General features: G+C 33.9%; 1 pseudogene; it reads left to right on the plus strand.

Annotated features, from left to right (window-relative positions):
- The first annotated feature begins 2,688 nt into the window (after nt 1-2,688).
- LOC114696763 lies at nt 2,689-9,242 on the plus strand (annotated as a pseudogene).
- The last annotated feature ends 637 nt before the right edge of the window (nt 9,243-9,879 follow it).

The following is a 9,879-nucleotide window of genomic DNA, read 5'->3' on the forward strand; positions in this document are numbered from 1 at the left end:
ACTAGTCTCCCTTTCTACTTGTCCATTATTATATACATGTATACCCTTCAGGTTTGTTGAAGGGTTAGAGTTGGTTCCACTCTTTATTTTTTATGATCCATTTTTTTCATGTCTGTACTGTGGCTATTGTTGCATTTCCCTAATAAATTCTCCAAGGGAAAATTATTTTTGTTTTTATTTTTTGTTGTTCCACCTTTTGGTTCTTTTTACCCATGAGTTAAAAAGTGATCTGTCACCCTATCCACATAATTATTGTCCATCTTCTCTAGGCCCTGCTCAGATTCTGGAATCTACTGTTTCATTTGAAACTATGATGTACAATGTAAGATTTCATGCATAGCATGATAATATGTGAAAACAAGACCTGAGAAAAGATGGTCCTTGTTCACAGGTCTCAGCCTCTAAGCTCATTGTAATAGTACACAGAGGAAGGAAATGTATATGTAGAAGCTTTTGTATATGAGTATAACACATACATGCATTCTTATATGCAATATACATTATAAAATATTGAGTTATGCCTACACTCGAATCTATCAATATAGATTAAATTTTATTTCACTTCATTTATGTGTCTATGTCTCTTCTGTGCAAACATTGCCATCATCATCACATTAACTTATTAAATACATTAACACATAAAGTGTGTTTGAATATTGAATCACCTTCAGAACTCTTCTCTCCCTCTGTTCCTACTTGCTTCTCTCCTCTCTTCCTTGTCTCCTCTCCTTCCTCATTTTCCTCCTTCTTTTCTCTTTACTATTCTTTAAAAAGAACGAGTTATTTAATATATCATTAAGTTAATTTGTTTTAGATTAGCATAATTATTGTCTCCTTACTGATTGATTTAAATCAAACTTTTCAATTTGTACAATGTATTTCAAAAGTTAAAACTCCAAAATAGTAAAATACCCCAAGTGCTACTCTTCTTTATTTACATCCTGTCTTACTCTTTTCAATCTTGACAAGTGTGTTGGTTAAGTTTTTGTTGCTGTGAGCAAAACACTTGGTGTGCAATAAAGCTGGACACATTTACTTCAAGGATAGTGTCATATACTTCAGTTCATCATTCTTGGCCCCAGTTTCTGTGTAGAGCTCATTCCAGTTGTATTGGATCATGAGGCAGAGGCTGGTGGGAAGCACAGTAAGGACAGAGGTGAATTTTGCCCCTGTACTTTTCCTCCTCTTATTCCGTCTGTGGTCTTAGCCCACAGGATGATGTTACTCCCATGCAGTATGGATTTTCTTTCATCATTTAGTTCTCTCAGTAAAATCCTTTCCATACATGCCAGAGGTGCATCAGCAATTTCCTAGGTATTTCTAAACCCATTTCAGTTGTCAGTCAAGTTCAAGCCACACAGGAAATATTAAAATTCATTGTTTTGATGTACATCTCTTTTGTAATTATTTTATATAATAAATATGTTAATCACCCAGTCTTTCATTTCTAATATATTATAAATAATATATGTAATATAATCAATAAAATAAATTATATTTTATATACTAAATTAGAAAGTACACACATGCATGTGTGAATGCATAAATATTAATGTGTCATGTATCATTTTTTATTTTTATCACAAACAAATGGGGGTATGATATTCATGTTCATGTACATATTGCATGGAATGTTTCCTAAGACTCATGACATCTTATTCACAGACATATTCTATAGTCTGATAATATCCACACTGAAGTTTACCATTATTTATTTTATTGTAGTAGTCTCCTGTGCCTGGCAGTTAGATAGTTTCAAATATATTGAGCTTATATATAATGAATATATAGCAGTGACCTTCCTTTTGCATGTATGTTTTCAATTATTAGAGGAAAACTTATTCACTTTGGGAAATTCACTTTGGGAAAATTGATGGGCTAAGTTATCACCTTCAGAAACTTACATATTGATGGACATTGCCAAGTATAAACAGAATATGACCTTTTTTATGTCAAGTGGCTATTCAGTTCAAATGAGTACATATGATTTACACTTAGAAGGAGGGGAAATTTGAATGAAGAAAGACATAGCAAAAGCTTTACAAAGAGGGAAAAAGATAAGAGAATACAATGAGAAGCCATTTGCTAGCCAAGGAGAGCTGTCAGTGCCTTTGATCTCTTCATCTTGAATTTCTAGAATACCAAACAATATTAAGAGAATAAGTTGGATATTTAAATTACTTAGCCTGTGGTACTTTAACTATAAAATATACAACATATGCAGGATTTTATTTACACATTATACAGTCATTTTCTATATGGAATATATTATTTTGCATTTCAACAATCGTTTTGTGACCTTAAATCTACCTCCAAATTTACTGAGTATAGTTATTTCTTAAATTTTGTTAATTTAAGGAAAATATGACATTTCAAGCAATTTCCATTGTTGAAGTTCTAATAATTTGATTGTCTTCCACTTATTGAATTGTTTATTTCCATCTTCTGCCAATACTTACACAAATTTTTCTCATTTCCTCCTTTATGCAAAACTTCTTTGTATAGTATGCTGTGGGATGGTTTGCATGTCAAATTACTCTGATTGGTCAATAAATAAAACATTGATTGGTCAGTGGCTAGGCAGGAAGTATCAGCGGGACTAACAGAGAGGCAAAAAAAAAAAAAAAAAAGAACAGGAAGGCAGAAGGAGTCTCTGCCAGCCACTACCATGACAAGCAGCATGTGAAGATGCCGGAAAGCCGTGAGCCATGTGGCAAGGTATAGATTTACAGAAATCGATTAATTTAAGCTATAAGAACAGTTAGCAAGAAGCCTTCCACGGCCTTACAGTTTGTAAGCAATATAAGTCTCTGTGTTCACTTGGTTAGGTCTGAGCAGCTGTGGGACTGGCGGGTGACAAAGATTTGTCCTGACTGTGGGCAAGGCAGGAAAACTCTAGCTGCAATAGTAGGTCTTGCATATAGGTCTTTAATATATATTAAAGTATATGTTTTCTAGCTGTGTCTTTGTCCTATACTTTGCATATATTGCTTTGATTTTATGTCTCATCACATATACCCATATTATCATAATATGTCTGAACTTATAACAGTTGAAGAACTTTTACCTATCTCCAGATTTTAGAGTAATTTGACAGCTTTTTAAATTTTATTTCATGTATTTATATATCATATACATTTATATAATGGGGTTCTATCCACTAAGGCATTCTATTTACAGCCTTCATAGATAAATGTATGTATTTATTTTTCTTAAATTTTAGGATTCATCTTTCTAAATCTACCAATCACATCACAATGATTACATTACATTTGTATATTAAATAATTGTCAACAAATTGTATTGTTTGAATATGAAATGTCCTTCTCAGGTCATGTGTTATATGTTTGGTCATCATTTAATGGCTCTAATATGGTGGTAGTTGGAAACTTTAGAAAGTAAGTGCCAGCTGAAGGGAGTGGGATAAACCTTGGAAGATTAGCCAAGACCTCCAGTTCCTTCTATACTCTGCTTCTTGCTACAAAGAACTGAGGAGCTTCAGCCTGATGCTCCCACCACCCTGATTCTTTAACTCATAAGTAGGCCTGGAATCAGTGGCGCAAAAGACAGTGACTGAATTGAATTCAGTTGTTTCTCTTGGGCATTTTTATGCCGCAGTAATGAATTGGTACTAGTACAGATATTATGATAAATTTAGTGTTTCCTATGCAAAATCATGCTATTGTTTTGTATTTATTCAAGTCTTTTCATGACTTCAAAGGGAGTTTGATGATTGTTTCTGTTTTCCTTTTTCTCAGAAAGGTTTTGAGCATTTATTTTAAAGTTCACTCTGGAGTTATTTTTTATTATTTTACATGGAGTTTTTATACACATTAAATTATTTCATATGTGAATACTCACACTTAGCATGGTAATGTTACATTCTGCTAAATTTATGAATTCTTGCATTATTTTAGTTAATCTTACTGTGTACTATTAAGTCATCTTCAAGTATAATAACAGTCATGCATCAATGAACAATGGGGATACTTTTTGAGAAATACAATGTGAAGTTATTTAATGTTTGTGTAAGCATAATAAAGTGTATGTATCAAAACATAAATGATTTTTCCTACCACACATCTATGCTCTATTATATATCCACATGCAAACATCCCCTTCAAACATTATGACCTGTTGATTAGAGATCCATGGTAATGAAGACAATGTAGAACTAAATGAAATCAATGGTAAATGCTTCAATCAAGAGAGACAATAAATGTAACTTGAGAGAACTGTTCTTGGTTAAAGTAAAATAAATGATCACATCTTGTCCATGATTAATTTATGTATTTTGATGTTTAAATGTAAAAAATAGAATTATAGAAGAAAAATTTGTTGAGAAAGTATGTCTGTTTAAATAAGTAGAATAAATATGAATATGAAATAAATATGAATAAACTACCTTGTATTGTACAAACTTATACTTTATGTAACTGAAATTAATTCATATATAGAAAATACTTATTCTAAATATTTGTAAACCAAGTTTTTGTTACTTTTTTTACAGATAAATAGTACTGAACTCTATTAAAATTAGACAAGTAATATAAATATGGGTCATACACATAGTATTGTGGTATATTACATTATATTTAAGATCTTATATCATAACCTGGAGCAAATATAGCATACAGTATAATTTTTTAAAATTTAGACATAGTTTATGTCATAACATATTCATAATAGATGATTAATATAAAATAATTTCAACTTCAGTTGAAATATAGCTTTATGTTTTATCATTTTCATGAGAATGGCAAAAATAAATTATTTAAGTAGAATATCAATTTCAATATTGACTCATAAATGTATTTGGAAGTAATATAAGTACAAAATTTTAAGACTGGTTTAATTTTTTTCTAGCAGTTAGTAATCTTAGAATGAGGTTTCCAAATATGTTATTTTAACACACATTCTACAGCATACTTGCTGCATACTGTACATCTACAGCCTTTTATTATAGTTAGTTTATTAAGTACAACTAAATTTCATGATATACTGCCAGATTACAAATGTCTATCATCTGACTGTTGCCTGTTAGAACTATCAATTTTATTTCCAACTCTTTCTTATGGATTGAAGAAAGGCAATTAAATGGAGCAAAGCTAAATGAGGCCATCACTCTACATTACAAAATTATTAAATGATAGAAATAATTTTTATGCAAATATATGAAACTGGTTTTGATATTCTGGGATGCACCTGCCCTTTGATACTGGAAGTCTTAACAAGTATAAATGGTAAATGGGGCTAAGAAAGGTGGAAGAGTAAAGAAGAAGCTGGATAAAAACAAAATGTTTTGGGAAAATGAATTAATATAATAAACATTTGTTATTGAAGTGGCCCAGCAATTTTTGTAGACTTAGATGGCAAGTGTTTTGGAAGGCAGGTGTCAGTTGTGGATTAATAAACTGCCAAGGAAATTTTGAATACTTGGAGGCAGATGAATGAAAACTTAGATAATTTAGTTACAGAGCAAGGCTGGCAAATTTAAATTTTATTTTTCCTCTATCTATAATATGATATAGAGTTGGTAGGATATAAATATTATAAAGTTACAAGAAAAGAAAAGTTAAAAATTTTATTGGGAGGATCACTGAGAAATGAATCTCTCATAAACGACTTGCTTCCTTTTTGAAACTCTGTAGAGCATTGCTGGCCTACACTGCTTCAGACTCTTTAAAAAGGATAAAAACTGGATGTTCTTCAGGTGAGCTGTAATAGTCACTTGTATTTCAATTGTTATGAGTAAAATAAGGGCAATTTTGATAACCTGGGTTACTCTAGAAATTAAATGAAATAATATTTGCATTGCTCATCAAAGCAGGAAGACTCCAGTTTCGGTTCCTTCTTCCTCTGAGACGAACGCATAATGAAATTTCATAGATATTGTGAACAGGATCTTCATCATAAGGTCACTCTTTAAGAATAGTAAACACACAGGAACAAACACATACTGGCTGGGTTACATTTAGTTCTCTATTCATTTACTGTTATTCTTCACATTTATTGCTTCTCATTACGTTATAACTGTTACACCAAGGGAAAATGCATTTCCTTTGCTCTAGTTCCATTTTTAGTTTGTAACCTCTTCATAATACAAATGAGAACTGGCAAACTCAAAGGCAGACACGTAATTGACTTTCTCATTTAGTCACATATTGTTCTTCTCTCATCTTTATTTTCCTCATTATAGTTCACTTTGCCTTTCACCTTATTAATAGTAATTTTTCTACTAGATTATGCCCAGGATCTCTCCCTAGACTCTCTCTCTCTCTCTCTCTCTCTCTCTCTCTCTCTCTCTCTCTCTCTCTCTCTCTCTCTCTCACACACACACACACACCACACACACACACACACACACACACACACACATACAGAGAGAGAGAGAGATACACACATGCACACACACAGCAACAAAACACCAAAAAGCAAAGTTAACTTCTTTTTTTGCATGAGTAAATTGATAAAAAAAAAATTGACTACAAAGAAGTCAGCAATTATTCTTTAATGAAAAAGAAACATCTTTGAAATTTCTTTCATTTTTTATTCACAATTATAAAAATCAACTGAAATCCCAGAAGCAAAAGTAATCAATCAGAAAATAATATTTTTACATTCCAAGGCAATTTACAATCTATTATACATATGTAAAAATATATATATTCTTCCTTTCCCTGTCAGACTTTTATTTTTTTTGAGAATTTTCATTGTTTTCCTCATCTGTCTTTGCTAATTGTGATGCCTTTTTTGTTTTGAACTTATCATAAAAAACAAAAAGTAAATATTGCTATTTCTTGAAAAGATGTGCAAGAATCTTAACCCTTGATTCTACAACTGGTGCATAGTAAAATGATGGTATACACTCCTGGCTTTTGGACTCTTTTATTTGCATTGCCATTTCCATTTATGAAATAAGAAAAACATTGTATGTTATACCTTGATCACCACTCCTCTTTCAGCAAGATAGAACCTAACCAGATGCCTATGTAGACACAGGTATACGTATAAACACATGGCTCATAATTGATTATAAAAGGAAACCGGCTAAACAAAATAAAATAATCATCAATCTCAAACATTTTTTTTTCATTTTCTATAATACACCTTTGGTAGTTTAAATGAGAATGGCCTTCTAGGCTCATATATTTGAATGCTAGGTAACTGTTACCTAGTTACCCTAGTTGGTGTAACTCTTTGGAAAGGATTGGGAGACGTGACCTCATTGGAGATGTATCACTGAAGGCAGAATTTGAGGTTTCAAAAGCCCACAACGTTCCCAGTTAGCTCTATCTGCCTAGTGGTTTCATATATCAGCTGTGAGCTCTAAGATACTGCTCTAAGGACATTACTTGCTGCTTACTATCCTGTTACCTGCCATGATAGTCATGGACTCTATCCCTCTGAAACTGTAAGTCTCCAATAAACTCTTTCTTCTATAAGTTGCTTTGTTCACTGGTGTTTTATCACAGCAATAGAAAAGTAATCAAGGCCGCGTGGTGGTGGTGCATGCCTTTAATCCCAGGACTAGGGAGGCAGAGGCAGGCGGTTCTCTGTGAGTTCGAGGCCAACCTGGGTTACAGAGTGAGTTCCAGGAAAGGTGCAAAACTACACAGAGAAACCCTGTCTCGAAAAACAAACAAACAAATCAACAGCAAAAAAAGAAAAAGGAAAGTAATCAAGACAATATTCAATCTCAAAATGGTTGTCTTGTAGAGTGTTATCGTTGTATGCTATAGTGGGCTACGAATCATACTATTATAAGCGTCCTAATTATGGAGCTGAAGAGATGGCTCAGTGGTTAAGAGTGCATACTATTCAAGAGAAATTAAATCTGTTTCCCAGCATCCATGTCAGAAGGCTCACAATCACATGTGACTGCTACTCTAGGGGATTAGGTACCCTCTCTTGGTATCCAAAGGAACTTGAATATCTGTGCACAGCTGCAAACAGAGACAAACCTATACATAATTTTAAAAATTACATAAATGGGAAATTCCACCACCACCACAAGCACAGCTGTGCCAGAACTTCGAGGAGATCAGCTGCTGGACTCTCCTCCCCCATCAGCCACTGTGTCCTTGGATGTTCCAACTGTCTGATAAAAAATGGTGAAATTTATTTGTTTGTTTGTTTGGAGAGAAGATTTCTCTTTTTAGTCTTCTCTGTCCTGGAACTGTATCTGTAGAGTAGGCTGGCCTCAAACTCACAGAAATCTGTCTGCCTCTGCCCCCAAGTGTGGGGATTAAAAGCATTGCCTCCATGGACCCTTTTCCTTCTACTGGGTTGCCATGTCCATCTTGTGATATAAGGGTTTTCCCATTCTTAATGTATGTGGTTAGGGCATGTCCTGTGGATATCCCAGGAAGGCTTGCTCTTTCTTTTGAGGGGTGGAGAAGGAAACAGAGGAGGGTGATCTGGGGGAAGAGGGAAGGTGGGGAAAGAGAATGGGAGGAATGGAGGGAGGGGCCTACTTCAGTCAGGATGCAATGTATGAGAGAAGAATAAAAGGTTTTTTTGTTTGTTTTTTTTTTAAATTTAAACAAATTAAAGAAGAAGGAAGAAAGAAAAGAAAAGAACCACGGTTGTTTCCTATCAAGTTCTGGGAGTGCACAGACCTACTGGACCTGAGGATATTAAAAAGGCATTTGCAAAACAAGCACTTTAAATGGCACCCACACAAGTATGCTGGAAATAAAGAAGAAGCAGAGCAGAGATTCAAACAAGTAGCTGAGGCATATTAGATCTTATCAGATGCTAAAAAAGGCTTATCTATGACAAATGCAGGGGGAAAAGGATTACTTGGTGGTGGTGGAGGAGCTGGAGTCATTTTGACAGTCCCTTTGAGTTTGGTGCCATATTGCAGAAAACAGACAATATGTTCAGGGAATTTTTATTAGTATAAGGGACCCATTTTCTGTCCTCTTCTTTGAAGCCCCATTTGATGACTTGTTTGGGAACTGAAGGGGTCCCTAAGGAACTAGAAGCCAAGATGCAAGCTAGTTTTCCTCTGCCTCCAGTGGATTCCCTTCCTTTCTGAAGGTGGATTTCCTGCTTTGGGAACCAGGTTCACTCCCTTCCAGTCACTAGGGGATCTTATGTCACTCTCTTCATCATCACTCGGCAGCAGTGGAATGAACAACTTCAAATCAAAGTCAACTTCTACTAAGAGAGCTATGGCCAAAAACATAATTACAAAGAGAACTGTGGAGAATGGTCAAGAAGGAGTAGATGGATAAAAGTCCATTATGATACAAAGTTTTTTAAAAAAAAGAATAGAAACTTTAAAACATGACAAGTACTATTTGAGAAATAACAGAAACATCTTTTTTTTTTTTTTGAGGATTTCAAACAAGACTTTCTGTATAACAGTATCTATCTAAAGTATTTATAAACAGCTCATTGGAGTCCCTATTTGTCAGAGACTTTAGATTTTGTTGATAAGACTTCAAATTAGAGTCATTTTTTTCTTTGAATTTTACCCTATTCTTGTAATCTTTGTGTGCACTTTGCTTTAAACACAACAAAATAAATGGTAATCTGAGGTGAGCCCTGGGACTATTTTTTTTTTAATTGACGTGCTTTTTTTTTTTTTTTTTTTTTTTTTTTTTTTTTTTTTTTTTTTTTTTTTAACATCCTGGCCAGTTTCTCCTCTTTCCCTTCCTTCAAGTCTCCCATCCCCCTTCTGATCCCAATCCCCAATCCACTCTTTCTCCATTTTTGCTCAGGAAAGGGCAGGTCTACCATGTATATCAACAACAACAAAAATGCCACATCAAGTTGCAGGAAGACTAAGCATCTCCCCATGTGTTAAGTCTGGGCAAAGTGACCCAGTATTCAGAGTAGGGTCACAAAAGCCAGAAAAGGAATCAGAGA

This window comes from Peromyscus leucopus, chromosome 15 (assembly GCF_004664715.2).
Source record: "Peromyscus leucopus breed LL Stock chromosome 15, UCI_PerLeu_2.1, whole genome shotgun sequence".
NCBI classification, from domain to species: Eukaryota; Metazoa; Chordata; class Mammalia; order Rodentia; family Cricetidae; genus Peromyscus; species Peromyscus leucopus.